Here is a 14526-nt window from a genome sequence, read left to right on the forward strand (position 1 = left end):
TTCACAAACCCAAGATCATCCACTCTCCTGATACCTCCTTAAATGTAAACCCTAGTGTACACAAACTTATTCGGAAAAGTCTGAAGTTCATTGAAACTGGACTAGCTTCTATTGAATATTTAATGGTCGTACAAAATGGAAATTTCGGGTTGTCACATAAGGTGTTAATATATCTTTCCAGGTTTGCATTAAAACTAGTACGATTACATGTACCCGGGTAAGCAGGCACGGTATGATAAAACATAATAATATATGTTTCTGAGTTTGCGTTAACACTGGTATGATTACACGTACCTGGGATAGCAGGCGCGAGGTGATAAAACTCAATAATATATCTTCCTGGGGTTGCATTAACACTAGTACGATTACACATACCTAGGTTAGTAGGCACGAGGTGATAAGACATATTATTATATATTTCCGAGTTTGCGTTAACACTAGTACGCTTACACGTACCAGGGTTAGCAGGCACGAGGTGATAAAATATATTGAATCGAAGTTATTTATACATAGTATCTATTTAAAGTACCTAACAATAATAAATAAAATACATAATTTATTCGTAACATGAACATTAAGTAGAAAGGGACCTATAATGCTAACTTTATGATTCTTTAGTGTATACATCAAGGATATATATTAATCGGGTCTAGGAGATAGTAGGACGTGTGCTTTCCGCCTTATTTCTTGCTCCTTGTTTGGTTGTGGGCTTAGGGAAGACGAACCCAGTCTACAATATATCCAATCTTAGTTATATATATATACTGTATACACCAACTTACTAGTAAAGGGTTTAATATATTTTATTAAACCAATATAACTTAAAGGACCTTAGGTGGTTAGTACTATAATACCTTAATTTATACATTAGGGTTATATATTATTAATACCCGATAGGTAGTTGGATGTGTGCTTTCCGCCTCATTTCATGTTCCTTGTTTGGTTGCGGGCTTAGGACATATTCACACAATTAACTATCCGTTCGATATTAGATTATATATAACTAGTATAAACTAAGTGATTATAGAAGAAACCATTGTGGTTACCATTTTTACTAAAAGAAATAAGAGTTTTCTTAAAGAATGTTTTCATCAAATATAAAGGAACCGTTATAGTTAACTCCGTGAGTACCAAGTGAATACGTCAGGGTTATATACATCGATGATCTAACAAACAATGGGAGGTGTGCCTTCCACCTCATTTCTTGTTCCTTGTTTGGTTGTGGGCTTATGGCAGATACACACAATCGATTGTTTTTTTACTCTAGATTTTATATAACTTGTATCCATTTAGTACTCATAGAAAGGATTGTAGAGTCATTTTTACTTATCTTTCATGAAAGCAGGAGATATAGGATTTTCTGGAGGAACAGGAGAACTTTTCTAAAAAAAAACTTTCAACTTACTTACATCACTAAAATCTTATGAACTCACCATCTTAAATGTTGATCAACACTTTCAAAATAACTTGTATTCTTAGGAAACGAGTAGACAGGTATGCGCACTGGGATTCAAAAGATGGAGCCGTATAGCTTCATGTCTTTTTGTTATTTACTTTGTAGTTTATGTTATGTGAACCACATACTTTTAAAACACTTTCTTTCTAATGAAATGGTTTTTTATTTCTTTGATTACTCTGATGCATGTCTTGTGATACTAAACATGACGTCCTCCACCCCCGAACGTTTCCGCCGTTCCGGTTTTGGGGTGTGAAAGTTTTTGTTACCAAACTTATAAAGTCTCAAGGTTTTTAAAATACACAAAGGCTCATATTACGTAATTTACATGCATATAAACTATAATGGGTATAGTTTGTGGAACTTATGGACTATTTTAGTAAGTAAGGAAAATGATATGAGAACACACATATAAATTATAATAGGTATAAATTATGGGTCTGTTCACAATACAAATCGTCTTAAACTTGTATATGGAAAAATTACAATTTTATTTATTAAAAGGTTTTTGAACGGTAATACTCGTGAACTCGTTGAAGCAATAAATTTTGAGACACTTCTTCATGTACTTACCTAAGTATGACCATAAGTCCTGACTTATTAACCACAATCTCCTGGAGGGAGAGCATGAATTTATGTATAGATTTATACGAGGTTCAACACTTATTTATAAACTCGTATAGCCTAAGGGACTCTTATTTGTTAATTCTATGATTTCTTAGCTTATACATCAGAGTTATATATAAGGAAGAACTGATAGAAGGGGGAATGTATGATTTCTGCCTTACTTCCGTTTCCTTATTTGGATGTGGACATAAGGAATAACCACACAATCGATCGTCCGTCCGTTTTTGATTATATATAACATGTATAAACGAAGAAATCATTGAAGGAACTGGTATGGTTACAATTCTTATTAAGAAAATATAGAATTTTATGGAAACACTCACGAACATTCTCAAATAACAAAAAATATACTTTATATAAAAAAATGCTTATGAACTCACCAAATTTAATGTTGAAACTTTTTAAACCACTTGTATTCTAAAGAAAGTTAGTAGACAGGTACCTCCTCAGGCGTTTAGAAGACGGAGCATAGTAACATCACGTCTTATCTTTTGCTATAGTCTTAATGTTTATCAAGTAATGTTTTGAACACAATGTAAATACTATGTTATCAATATAATGGTTATTGTTACTTTGATTACTATTATACACTTTGTTGTGATACTGTACATGACGTCCTTCACCCCCGAACGTTTCCGGTGTTCCTATTTGGGGGTATGACAGATTGGTATTAGAGCATTGTTTATAGTGAACTCAATATATCAACCCATAAAAGATATACAATTATCAATACAATGGGATAAAAACACTCTGAACAAGAGTTATACTTTTAAAATATAATAATATTTTTATGAAAGTATACTTACATGCGTATATAAATATACTAGAACAAGTATCACAAGAAGAACAAAACAAAAGTATTTAGATGTTGGACTCTACAGTCAAAACTTGTAATCATATCTGGGAAAAATATAGCCTGATCAACTATATTTATTTGAGATACGACCAACATGTGTTTGGGAGTGATAATGGTGTCGCAACAAGTCTGAAACTTGCCAACCCTACATGTAAAGGAACATTAGAACCAACCAATAAGTTTAAAATACTATAGGAGTATTTTATGATGTTATACAATAACAACAAGTCTAAAAACTTACCAAGTTCATGTACTAAGAAACTCTTGAATCAAACACAAAACTAAAATATTATAGGAGTATTTTGATGTACTAGAAATAACAATGTGAAAATTTAAAAGATCCTTACTGGTAGGTCTATAATTGCAGAGTGTATACTCCCAAGGTTATATATAATTAAGATCTTATAGACATAGAATTTGTGGTTTCGCTTTACTTTCTTTTCCTTATTTGGATGTGGATATAGAGTAGGATCACTTATTCGAAGGTCTATTAAATCTAAGGTATATTTAACTTGTATACACTATGTGATTATAGAAGGACCCGATAGGGTTCACGCCATAAAAATTTCTTTAGGAATGTTTTATTTAATCTCACAGATTCTTTAGACCCCCCATTCTCGTACAAACCACTTAGATAGATGTACCCACTTCATTACAACAACCAATAGAGGAGTCAAGGAAGAACAAGAAGGGGTTCATTTGAAGAACTCTGAGAAGGGATTAGATGAAGATAAAAATCACCAAGTACCTTTACCTTATCAGGAGCATACATGAGAAGTTCGCATGAACTTTCGGGGTTCAAACTCTCCATTATGAAGCAATGGGGATCAGTGTCAAAACCTGAAGCATGACAGAATGGAGATTCAACACATCTACGAAGAACAAGGACACCATAGGAAGATAAGGAGACGAAAAATCATTACCGCCAAGAGTAGGACAAAGAACAGAGGAAACCACACGTGAGACATGTGAGGTGGCAGAGTATCTTATGTGTCACACTAATAACTAAAAAACTAATATAACTTAGTGAGTTGGTGGTTACACTACTCACACTATGTGTTAAGTGTTGGGTTTTGAGCATTCTAACACTCCTAAGTGTACATACAACCCTAAATACCTTGGATCTATATTTTCTCTATTATACATGCAAATATGAACTTTCCAAGGTATTCATCCTAACTAGCATAATAACATTGATTCATATGAATATAACAAGTTAGAATTACATACCTCTTTGATGTAGAATGTCTTCATGAAGCTTGAGTGCCTAGTGCCCCAAGTGTGACACCTCAAATGGTTCACACATCACCAAATACACTTGGAATAGATTAGAGAGAAATCCACACTTCATAAAAATCGGCTAGCCCTTTCACATATACTCTAGTCGCCGATTTTGTCAACAATAATATGCTTATATAGTTGGTGACAATTAGGGTAAACCCTAATTGTCATGGCTTTCCATTTCCTTGGATCCATGGGTTCAAATATACCATGGAGCATCTTATAGGTTTTAGCCCAACTTGACAATCCATGAACCATTAGCCCACTATACAAGTATGGATGATTTACACAATCAACCCATATATTTAATTAGTCTTCTTTTGATCACTTAATTAATCCTATATTAATTTTTGATCAATACTAATTAAATAATCTTATTAATATATTAGAACTTATAGTATATTAACAAACCTTAAGTGTTATTTCTCTCATTATAGTCTATCCAAATGCATGATGCCATGCAACCCAAATGGACCATGCCGGGTCGGGTCAAGTCTTACCAATTATAGTTATGGACTTAGACATTAATCCACCAGTCTCCCACTTGGATAAGTCTAAAACTATTATTGCAAGTATGACTTCAAAAACCGACCAGTAATCGTAGCTCTCAAAAGCTTCTGTCGAGCTCTGACCTTGCCGATGATCTTTGACCTTTGTCAATGACTTGTCCATTAGATAAGGGATAATATATTCTTCCATTCTAGATATCGTATGGACTGAGACATGGATTATAATCATTCTCTCTGTCCATTTGTCGTTTCCTGATTTCCGATTTATGACGACTGACTAATTGAACAAATCAAATCAGTCCAGGCCCGACCGAGCACTTACATTTGTCATCACCAAATCATCGAGGGGCCCACAAACATCGCTTTTATCCCAAAGGTAAAAGGAATGGATAAACTTCGACTCATATGGCTTGTTCTACTACTTGCTGAATGATACACAGAGGCAAGTTTTATAACATTGAGTTACCAATGCGTTTTCGTGCAATCAATATATAACCAACTCATAGTAACAACTCATATATCTAGGTTTGAAGAATTTAAGATATTATCGTCCCATGATCACTCATGATAAAATCCATGAACTTATGTAGCACCACTTTGTCCAACAACTTAGACCTCTACAAGCCAACCCAAGACAATCTTGATTCATATCTACTTCCAACATATGACCGACTGTGGATGTTTGAATAACTTATTCATTTGGAAGAGTGACCTAGTTTATTCTGGAAGTCAAAACATGCAAAATGATACACAATAATAATAGATTCCAATATGGTCTCAGAACTTATGAATATAAATAAAACAACTTTTATTTATCACCATATGATTACACGTTATTCATTGCATACTGTTTCAACTATCAACTTTATTCTTGAATTAAGACAATAGTTGTCCTATGCTCCAAGCATGTACACTATGTTTTTCTAAACACTAGTCCTGACATACACCTAGTATGCACACTATGTTTGTCTATGATCTTTACATTGTGAAATAAACCAATTGAACCATGATTCTAATTTCACACTCCCAATTCCTTATTGCAAATGCAAGAATTCCAAACTCATGCCATTTACTGAAATCTGTTAGATTCTAAACTTATATGCATTGATCCTCTTGTAATGATTATGCACAAAGTCACAGACTTGACAACAAACATTACAGAGCATTCCAAAGGAGATCAACTCCTTGGAAACATCCTTCGTGCATTAAGTTTCCTAATCTTAAACAGATTTATTGATCAACTTCCACCTATGGGATCATTTCCATATTCTCCTTTTCACTATCACTTCTGAACAAGAGTTGCCTTTTTTCAGAATATGTCAATATGGTCCTTCCAACAATTAACACTATACTTCCAACTATCCTTGAGCAACCAATCTTTAGTAAACCGTAGATTGTCCTCAACAGTTGCTTAATCAATTTAGTCATATCCAATTCTATACTTTTCCCTCTTGATGCTCTAAGCATTTGAAAAATTTAGAAAGGTTGAATATTATAGCACATGATTTGCCAAGTTCTCATAATTCAAATTATGAAAAAGGATGCCGTAATTAGAATAGAATTTTAGAACGCAAATAATGGACCCATATATAGAATTTTCTTATGTTGAGCCATTCCAACATAACATTCATATATATACTTGACTAAATACGATTAAAACCTCAATCTAAGCTTTTAGATTTGAGATGAAGTATAATTTCCTCTCCCTTAATTATAGCAAAACAACTCTTTCCCAACTGAAACCTTTTGTTTTCTATTATTAACATTGCTAACTTGCAACCTTTATCATAATTATCATGCTCCCAGTAACATGATGATTACTAGCATAACACTTATGCTCCCACTAGCTTTGACATGTACTCAGAAATCAGCTGGACTTCTAGAAATCAATACTTTATTGACTTTCTTACCAAAGTTCAGATTTCTGATACTAGATTGCTTTGATAAAACTTTATCAGTATCATACACCCTATCTTAGATAGCTCACAGGTGTGTCTATACAATTTTAAGAACTATGAAAAAGGATGTCGTAATCATAGTCTCGATTGTTTAGACCTTTGCCACTTCTCAAAAGTCCATGTTAGTGTGCCAGTTAACCACACATGCTCCACTAACGACTTTGAGAATGCAAATATGACAATTGCTATCTAGCTAAAATCTACTTAGTAAAAGTGTTTCTTCACCATCATTTTCATGAATCGGAGAAAAACCTTATGACACTTAGATTTAATGGTGTATGTGTTCTTATCCATGTGAATTGTCAAAACCATAGTCACAAGACAAGGATAATGACAAATCCAAACTCATACGGACTGAACTCAGTCTTAGTTTCTTGCCATCTAGCAGCTCAAGGGCCTGCCATTGCTTCCAAATTGTGCAACCAATTGAGAACTATGAGAACTCATATGCAAAGCTAACTTTAATTGGAATGGGAACATAATATGTCAACATGAAAGGTTATAAACCTCAAGTCGTGTGCTAGTGAAGAACTTCAGGTTTTATTCTTGATTAGTTCTTGAGACTTTCAAGAACTTTAAGACTCTCATTGTCCTCTTGACATATAAGACTTTCTTGTCAGATATTCAAGAGATAGTGTGGATTCTAATCAAGACAAACACTTCACACAATTGGCCTTAGTTGGTCTTTGTTTTATCCAAAACATCACAACTTACCAATTTCAAATGTACAAGAGTAGAAAACTTTTACTCTTACATTTGACAAGGGTTTTAAACCTTCTTTAAGACATGTCACTCAAGTTACAATCTTAGAGTATAACTCTAAGAATTGTTTTTGGAATGAAGTATGAATCATCTTCTTGATTTAACCACTTCAACAATTCATAACTCCTCTTCTTAACTATCAGAATGCACTTAGAGGATGAATTGTGATAAGGTCTCAAAATCATTAAGATGGTCTTAAAACATGATACTGAAGTACTCTCCCATCTTTTCAGATTTGAGAAACTTTTATCTTTCTGCCTAAGTTGATTCTTCTTATTCGCTCTGCAATACATTGGAACCTTTTCCAATGTCTCAGAATTACACTTAAGCTTGTAAGTATAACCATATTTACTGAGCTATTGTAAATTATGATGAATAGTCTTATCGATCTTTTGTGGTGGACTTAACCAATGCACAAGAATGTGTACTCGATCCCTTAGTCCTCTACTTGACTCACACATCCATGTGAACAAGTAGTTAGTCTTAAATTTTCCAATGCTTGAAAGTTCTCATTCATCATGCTATACAACTTGCATGATTCCAAGTTTCTATCCAACTGAAACTTGGGTGATGAGAATCTTTCCATATTTGGTACATTTAGACACTACCACAAATGAAAGAATCAAATTCATATTTCCACTCTTGCCCTTAATGGAATCTTATAAGCAACAAATTTTTTTCACAAATGCCATTGTAAGGATATGTTTAAAATAAATAAAATCATTTTTTTTCTTTTGTTTTAAAAGCTTTGCGGAAAAACTATCCTTACAGTGCCAAAGCACATGAAAAATTTGTTTTTATGATAACTCCTAAGAAGTATCTCAAGAACCCGATCTTCAAACTATGCGATAGAAATCCATCTACGCGATCAGCTTCAGCATATTCTTTCTTTAAGTTTCTTCAGTTTTCTTTGATTCTTAAAACATCAACATGTGACCCAGTCACATCATTTATCAAGAATCTCAGAATAGAAACTTAGCAGAGTTAGATAGTGGACTTTACCTGAAGTAGATTCAAATTATTGACTTTAACATCCTTAGGTAAAATTGGCAGCTTCGCAATTAATGCCCCTTCCTTTGGTAATATAAACATATGGACCCTACGGTAATGATATATAGGACTATCACAGACTTAGATTTTCTCTTTACCATTTGTTCAACCGAGTTGACTATGGCCGATCCCTTTCCATTGGGAAGAGAATGCTTTTTCTGGCTATCCAATGTCATTATTATCAATGTCCATAAAGTTTTGGAAGTTAATCTTAGCAAATAGATAAGATCATTAAGGGTCTTGTCATAGCTTGTTTCATAGGAGTCCCAAAGGAACTCACTATGTGACTTAGAAAGTAGTTGACCCACCAACTTTCTCAAGACTTTGACACCCAACTCTCCCGTCTTGTTAACATGTGACTACATCTCCAAGATGTGATCACACATAGACCTTTGCTTCCCAATAGGGCTTGAGTGACCTTAAACTTTTCAAGAACTTTTGGGTTAGGGAGAATAATTGGAGGAGGTGAAAGAAGTATGATTTCCATGGGACATCATCTTCATTTAGGAAAGCTTGTTTCAAGAGATTTGGGAAGATCATAAGTGTCTAAACCAGACATCTTTTGGGAGATATTCAAGATAGTTGATTTAAAGTCCCTAATATAACACCCAATATGAAACATTAAGGCTAGGACCCAACAAACTATTTTATAACTTGGAAGAGGGATGGCATAATCCAAGCTAAAAAATATTTGACGGAAGGTGAATGACTGTTGGGTCGTGTTTTGTATTAAGTGTTGCGTCTATTGGGCTCGTTGGCTAGTCCGTTTTTGTATCTCCGATATGGGCCTGTCCATCCGTGAGTTTAATAGGGTTTATTATAAATATAGGTGCTTGCATGCATCTTAGGTTAACGATAGTAACGATAGAAAAGATAGATCAGAGCATTATTTAAGAGTTTATTATCGTTCTTGTAACCCTAAATCCTCTACAGCGGAAGTTCTTAGTCGAGCTCTGCTGAGGATTGTTTGATCTAATCATTCGACATATTTTGATCCATACTTGTCTTATTTACTATTTTGTGTTCATCGTAATACCTGTTACAAAGATCTAATCGATCTTCAAGTTTGTTTTATAACTTAACAATTGGTATCAGAGCAGGAGGCTGTGTAATTCATACACTTCTTTTCTGTGAAAAAGGTTGCGATTAGGGTTATTCCGCATTTACTGATATTTATTGAGCCGTCATCCCATAATTGACGTGACTCAACATTTATTTGTGTTGCCTTAATTTAATATATTACAAGTCTGATCTTTTAAACAGGTTATTCAATCAAGAATGGACGAGTCACAATCCAATCCAATCAACATATCAAACAACATTGGATCAACGACAAAGATTCCCATCCTTTACACCCAAGATTACGAGGTCTGGGCACATCACTTTGAAGATTATGTCATCGGATCTGAGGACAATGGATATCTCATTTGGGAAGTAATCGTATCCGGACCATTCGCTCATTCAGCAACTTCAAGAATTATTAAAACTCAGAAGGAATATAATGATCTTTTGAAAGACGTTAAAGATATTGCTCAAGACGAAAAAGATAAATTTCAGTGCAATATTAAAGCATTGAGACTAATCAGATTCGCTCTTCAATCTGACACTTTTAGGCTAGTGAGTTCATGTTGCACTGCCAAAGAAATATGGGATAGGCTGCGAGAGTTATATTCTACGGACGAAGATCTCGAGCATTCCATTCAAACCTTGCTTTTGTCCGAATTTGGTGAATTCAAGCAGAATCCTGAAGAAATTGTTACTCAGACGTTTGATCGCTTCAATCATCTTCTTAGTAAGATGATTAAACATGATATTGAAAGGAAGTTGATTGAACAAAAGGTTACATTTTTGAACGGTCTCAGATCTGAGTGGAGAGCGGTTATGTCCACTGTTAAAGCGCATGAGCAATTCAAATCTTACTCTTTGGCGAAACTGGTAGGGATTTTGAAATCTCAAGAAAAGATTGTGTTACAGGAGAAAAATGTGGTTTCAAGCTTGGGATCATTGGCCCTTTTGTCCAAAAGCAAAACTGTGATGGAAGATGAAGACCTCAACCTAGAGGATTATGACCTTACCTCTGAAGACTATGCAATGATGGTCTCAAACCCAAAGAAGTTCATCAAGAAAAGGTTCCCTACAAATAAGAACCGAAATTGGTAGGGAAGTTACAGTTCTGAAAAGGTTAGGGAAGAACCGAAAGCAGAAGAACCAAAGAAGGAACCGAAAGTTGAAGGAGATTCGGGTGTGAGCTGCTATTACTGTGGAGAAAAGAACCACTATGCCAAAGATTGTGTTCTCAAGAAAATGGCAGAAAAGGATGAGGAAAAAGACGAAGAAATTGTGGTGTTGAAAAAGCTGGAAGAGATCAAAAGAAAGAAATCCACTGCTAACCCCTCTATGAATGCTTTAATTGTGCAGGGTTCGGTAGTGGATGATGAGTTCGGTGGCGTGGAAGTCTGGTCAACCGATTCTGAGGACGATGAAGTCAGGAAGCCATCTCATGGAAAGGCCTATATTGCAAAAGGTGAAGGGAGCAGTGGAAAGTGTTTAATGGTGTCAGACGTGTCTCAGATGAGGGGATACAACACAAATGGTGGGAATGAAGACACAAAGGAGCGAGAGGACTTGTGCTTCACAGCAAAACCTCTCAGCGTGCAGTTTAACGAGCTTGATGAATTAATCAAGAAGGTACAATCAGTTTTTGTTTCATTCAAAGTCCCACAAAGTTCATATGAAAAGGAATTAAAAAATGTCAATTCAAGAATCTCTCATCTAGACAGCAGTTTAACTCAAACACGAGTCACCAATTCGAACCTAACTGACCAAATAAGCAGGGTATCTTCAAAGAGTGAGGAACGAAGGATGTGGATCGAGCTAAAGGAGTCGGAGTTAATCAAATCCAAGGATGAAAACATTTATTTACAAAGAGACAATTTAAAACTTTTAAAACAGAGAAATGTCTTTTGTCTAATTGCTAAGCGTCTTTACACTAATATTACTCAACTTCATTTAAACTGTGAAGTAGGGCAGAAAATTCATCGCATGATTTTGCCCTTCCTTGAGTTTAAGGAGGATGAAATTGACGCTGAAGCATATAACTGTGAAAGTGTTGTTTCGTCTGAGGATGTTAATCCGACATATATGTATGGTCTAGACAAAATCGAATCTTTCATAAAGTCCAAGGACCATAAAGACATGCTGAAAAATCTTTTAGATGAAAATGATAAACTAAAACTAAGAACCGAAACCATACAAAAGTTTGACTCATTAAATGCCAACCTGAGCTCAGAAAATAAAATTGATGTTGAAAATGCATCTGAGCTCAATGAGGACGATGATATGAGTGAAATTTCTGTTGAAGACACAGTTGACTGTTCAGAGTTTGTCAAAAGCGAACCCGAAAACCACAAAAATCTTATTTCAGAAAATTTTGTGGAGTTTGCTCGTCTGTCCCAACAAAAGTCCCCGATCCTTGAAGAAAAAGGCTGTTGTGTACCAAAAAGTGAGAACAACTCTAAATCAGGTGTATAAAGTCACAAGCGTAACAGAACATCAGACAGCCGAACTCACAACTATTGTAAACGAAGACAATGCTGATGGTTGTGATGAGTTCTTCTGGTCTGCTCCTATCGACAATGCTGACGAAACAGTTGGTCTGTCAGAAAGGACTTCATGGAAAACCAAAGGCAGATATGTGTCAGAGCCTTTAAACAAGCCTGATAGCTTCGACGTGCCAAGTACTAGTGGTACAAAAGATGTTCCTGAAGAAAAAGGAGTTCCTGCAAAAGAAGTCACTCCTTCAAGTGAAACTTTGTCAGTTCAAAGTGAACCTGTTGACAGAAAGCAAAAACAAAAAGCGAATGTCCATCGTCAGCCGAAGCAGGTGAGAAATCAGAAACAGCAAAGGAATCAGAGATACAAGAAGAATCTCTCTGAAAGAAAATAGTTCCGGCGATCTCAAAATGTCCATTTCTCTTATCATGACAGAAATTTAAAGTCAGAGAAAAACACTGTTAGGTCACAAGAAAGTCATAACAACCGAAGAGAGAGGTTCGGTTATGAAGGTCAAACAACCGAAAGGATACGTTCGGTTCAGAAAAATTTGACAACCGAAAGCAGAGGTTCGGTTCCGAGAACAAAAGAGACCAAAGATCTAGGTTCGGTCCTACTAATGATCAAAAACAAAAGGGTCACTTAGAATCTCAAGCCAAGAACTCATCTCAGTCTAACTTCTCTCGTTCTTCTTCTTCTAATTCTTCTAATTCCTCTCAACCTCATTCTAAATCCAATTCTGTTAATACTCAAAACCCAAAATCTTCAACAGATTTGAAAGGAAAATTGAAGCTTTCCTCAGTCAAAACCGATCAAAAGCATTCCAATGTCCCAGTGCCTAAACCTGAATTCAAACCAACCGTAACAAATCCCAATAAAATTAAGGTTTTCACTATTAAAAGGAAAGATGAAACAACTTTAATAAAAAGAACATATCTTGTTGACATCTCTCTTACTATTCCTGTTCCTATGAAAGGCTAACGAGGACCCAAGAAACTTTGGGTTCCTAAATCTGCTTAATTTTTGTAGGTTATTAGTGACGAGTAGTTTGACGAAGAATGGTACATTGACAGTGGCTGCTCGCGTCACATGACAGGAAGGAAGGAAGGAAGAGCTAAGGGAATTTCGGTCTCTTTCAAACGGTGGAAATGTCAAGTTCGGGAACAACTCCTTCGGCACCATAAAAGGCTATGGAATGATTACAAATGGTGATTTTACGATCAGGAAGGTTGCATACGTTGAAGGACTACAACACAACCTCATCAGTGTATCTCAGCTTGTTGGAGGTACCGGTCTCAAGGTTTCATTCGATGATGAGGGTTCGGAAATAATTGAGAAGAAAACGAAAAGAGTCATTCTCAAATCGGAGCGCAAAGGCTAAATGTTTCCCCTAAACCTCAAACCCATCAAAGGGAATCCAGCTATCTGCCTGTTATCCAAAGCTCAATCTAACGAAAGCTGGCTGTGGCACCGAAGGCTCTCTCATCTCAACTTCAAGGATATCAACAAACTTGTCACAGGTGGTCATGTTCGAGGTCTTCCATTGCTCAAATTCGATCGAGAACATTTATGTGCTGCGTGTGAAATGGGAAAGCAGAGTCGTCAAAGTCACCCATCGATTGTAAACACTAAAGTTGTTGAACCATTAGAGTTAATTCACATTGACTTGTGTGGACCATCATCTATCGAAAGCATCGGCGGTAGCAAGTATATTCTCGTCATCGTTGATGATTTCTTGCGTTTTACATGGGTGTTCTTTCTGAAGCACAAATCTGAAGCGAATCTCAAGCTGAAGGCGTTTATCAAGCAGATTGAAGTACAGCTAAAGAAAGTCGTTCGCAACATCAGGAGCGATAATGGTATAGAGTTCAAAAATAAAGAATTCGAAGAATTCTTAGCTGACAAAGGAACCAGTCACAACTTCTCAGCTCCATACACTCCTCAATAAAACGGGATTGTCGAAAGACGAAACCGATCTTTGTGTGAGGAGGCCCGAAGCATGCTAAGTTTTGCTTCTTTACCTTTATATTTTTGGGCTGATGCTATTGCTGCTACTTGTTTTATGCAGAATAGGTCATATCTCAATAAGCGATTCACTCTCACTCCTTATGAGATCATCAACAACAGGAAGCCAAATGTCAAATTTTTCCACGTATTCGGCTCACGATGCTTCATCTTCAATTCTAAAGAACATCGTAACAAGTTCGATGTCAAAGCCGATGAAGGGATATTTCTGGGCTATTCTCTTACTTCTAAAGCCTACAGGGTATTAAACAAGCGCTCGAGGAAAATAGAAGAAACCTATTATGTGACTTTTGATGATAGCTATGTCAAAAAGCTTAACAGTTGGAGAAATCTTTTCTCAAACAGGCCAAGTCACAGCCTCGATTGCAAATCTATTTGAGAAGTTCGTCGAGTTATTTGATGAACCAGAGAAGGCAACTCTCTCATAAGCGAGTGCAGCAGACAACAAAG

This window comes from Lactuca sativa, chromosome 3, assembly GCF_002870075.4.
Source record: "Lactuca sativa cultivar Salinas chromosome 3, Lsat_Salinas_v11, whole genome shotgun sequence".
NCBI classification, from domain to species: domain Eukaryota; kingdom Viridiplantae; phylum Streptophyta; class Magnoliopsida; order Asterales; family Asteraceae; genus Lactuca; species Lactuca sativa.